This window comes from Peromyscus eremicus, chromosome 5 (assembly GCF_949786415.1).
Source record: "Peromyscus eremicus chromosome 5, PerEre_H2_v1, whole genome shotgun sequence".
NCBI lineage: Eukaryota > Metazoa > Chordata > Mammalia > Rodentia > Cricetidae > Peromyscus > Peromyscus eremicus.
In genome coordinates this window covers 4,008,313-4,011,591 of record NC_081420.1, presented here as the reverse complement: position 1 = coordinate 4,011,591, position 3,279 = coordinate 4,008,313, and positions in this window count along the sequence as shown.

Below are 3,279 nucleotides of genomic sequence, written 5' to 3'. Positions count from 1 at the left end.
TTCACACCATGACAGTCAGATCTGAGATGATGGGCATGCCACACTGAATATATTAACAAGAGAGACTAAATTGTGTGGTGATATTTTAATTGTGCTGAAATGTGATTTTATTTGTATGTTAATAAATAAAGTTTGCCTGGAGATCAGAGGTCATTAGCAAGCCAGGAACAGAAGTCAGGTGCTGGTAGCCCATGCCTTAATCCAGTCACATGGCAGGCAGAGTCTCTGTGTGGTCAAGGACACAGCCAAGCTGGTAACATGAGCCTTTAATCCCAGTACCAACCATAGAGACCTGGAGGTCTGTATAGACAGACAGTGATGAAGAAGTCATATGGCTGGGCTTAGAGCCAATGAGAAGGCAGAACAGAAAGGCAATAAAAAGACAAGTCAGACAGGAAGAAACACTCTCTCAGGGGAAGTGACGGCAGCAAGTGGTAAGCTATAGTCTTGGCTCTTCACTAGTGCTCGGATCTCTTGGGCTTTAACTCTGTATTTGGCTCTGTGCTTCTTATTTAATAAGACTGTTTAGAAATTCGTCTACAAAATTGTGTCGACTGCAGTGCTCCTATAGGGTTGACTATCTGTGCAGAAGGGCTTTATTTACCATTTAGTCTTGTGTCTGGGATGAGCCCTGAAGTACCTGCTTCCTGCTTCCTAATGATAGGAAGTCAAGTGATAATGTCAGTGAGACACCAGGAGGCGCTATGAGCTACGTTACCATTTCTTATGTCCACTCAGCACCTCATGCAGTCTTCCATCTCTTTAGGTGATTAAAATTTGTCTGTCTTTGTTTTACCAAGACCCACTCCACTTGTGTTTAAATACTTTGACATTGGTGACATATATGAGGATGAGGATGGGGGTCCCCTTTCACTGGTAGTGCTATGGCTTCAGGGAACAGAGTTCCCAGGAAGAATCTCTCTCAGCTGAGGGCCCCTCCTTCCAAATGACTCTAACTTGTGTATGAGCTAGGGTGAGAGAGATTTGTTCTGACCCTGGGCCAGGCAGGAAAACTCTAGCTACAAATGATGCCCAACGGGTTGGCAAGAGTTTCCACCTAAAACCTGAGAAAAAAAAGTTTAAACTTAATTTTGTTATAATATATATATATATTTCTATTTTCGTCTGAGGTATTATGTTTATGTAACTCATTTAGATTGTAATGGATAATTAAGAAATACAGATTAATAATTAGTCTTCTAGGATAGTCAAACTTATAGTCATGTTGTTTTCTAGGAATACATAGATATAATTCAATTAGGTAGGTAATCTTCAAACACTTCAAAGACCTACAGAATATGGCATTTAAAATGTTTTAAGAATTTAGCCTTTCAGGACAGTGAGATGTGTCTTAATTTACTTAAGAGAAGAGGATGGACATTGAAGACACTCCATATGGAGTTTATCTTCTTCTTGGCAAAAATAGCTATTTGGGCAAGAAACTGTTCTTGCCTGGACTGCTTGATTGACTGTACATACAGGACCCATAGGAAGGTGACCACTGAACTTTGCTTGGCAAAGTGGTCCTTCAGATTCCTGCTTCGCAGAGGAAACTGTCAGACATTCTACAGGACACAGAGAGAAATGACTGAGAGACTCTAGGCCTGTGGGCTGAAGACAGATGCCCCAACTTTACAAAGAAACTTTAGATGACTGTCTAGGCTGCCAGCTGTCTCTGTCTACTCTCGCAAGACTCCTGAAAGTTGCTTGCGTCCTTTTCCTATTTCTCAGGTAATATTATATCCTTCTGAGGTCTTCGATGTAGTTGAAGACTATATAGTTACAATTTAGATAAGTTAGATATGAAATTTTAGACTCACAAATATAGGATAGATAGGATATCTTCTTTAATTTTGCCAAATACAAATAGACTAGATATTATAAATAGACTAGATAGTGTATCTGTAATTCTTGCCTGATAATTGTTTTGTTATATGTAATTTTACTTTGTGAAAGTTAAAACATTCCTTTTTGAAAAAAAAAAAGAAAAGGGGAAGTGCTGTGGATACTGCTCTGTATAAATAAAATGCTGATTGGCCAGTAGCCCCGCAGGAAGTACAGGCGGGACAAAGCAGAGAAGAGAATTCTGGGAAGTGGAAGGCTGAGTCAGAGAGATGCTGCCAGCCGCTGCCATGAGAAGATGTTAAGATACTGGCAAGCCACAAGCCATGTGGCAACTTACAGATTAATAGAAATGGATTAATTTAAGATATAAGAACAGTTAGCAAGAAGCCTGCCACGGCCATACAATTTGTGAGCAATATAAGTCTCTGTGTTTTTACTTGGTTGGGTCTGAGTGGCTGTGGGACTGGCAGGTGAGAGAGATTTGCCCTGACTGTGGGCCAGGCAGGAAAACTCTAGCTACAACCATCCTGTCTCTGGCATCCACAAGCATATGTCATCTCATTTCCTCATGAGTCGGATGAATCTTACTGATTTGCTTCTAGTTGGTACAATGGAGGGTAAGGTTGGCACATCACCCACACTTCCAGTGTGTAAAACGTTGGCGTTTCTGTACTTCCTGTGTGTAACACATTGGTGCTTTTGTAGTTCCAGTGTTTCTACACATCACTGGCATTTCTATCTTGCTAGCAGAAATCCCCCCTCCCCTGGCTTTGATGAAGCAAGCTACCACACAGGGTATGCCCACCTGCAAGCCGGAGGGAGGGCTCCAACCAAGAACCAGCACGTGATCAACAGCCTCAGCCAAATGGCCTTGAGGAACTGAACCTGCCAGCAGTGACATATCGAACATGGAAAGGGTTGTTCCCCAGTCAAGCCTTCCAATTCCAACAGTGTCAAAGACCCCAAGGCAGAGAATGCAGGTAGAAGTGGCCCGGACTCCTGAGTCACAGAGACTGAGGCAACAAGTTAGGTTCTTAACCACTAAAATTCAAGGTACCCATAACACCAATAGGTGATTAATATATTATGGAATCATTGTGGCTTTGGATGAGCAGCATATTAGCTCTAAGGAAGGTAGAAAGAGATCCATTCTAAAGAGACTAACACAGAGTCTGGCAGCACCCCTCAGGGTCCGTTGTGAAGACTGCTGGAAGATGCCCTCATGCTGCTGTTGTGAAGCAATGTAATTCTGTGCTAGAAAGTCCATTTTGTGCTCCATGGGTAAAGGACTGCTGGGTGGGAAGGGGTTGTGAGGATGAAGGAGTGGCCCCTCCCATTGTTTTCTTTTCCTCCTCCCAATTCTGAGTTTTGATTCCTCCCCAAAATAGTTTCCTTTATTCTCAAATACTGTGTGGCCATGCTGGCCACCTCTCA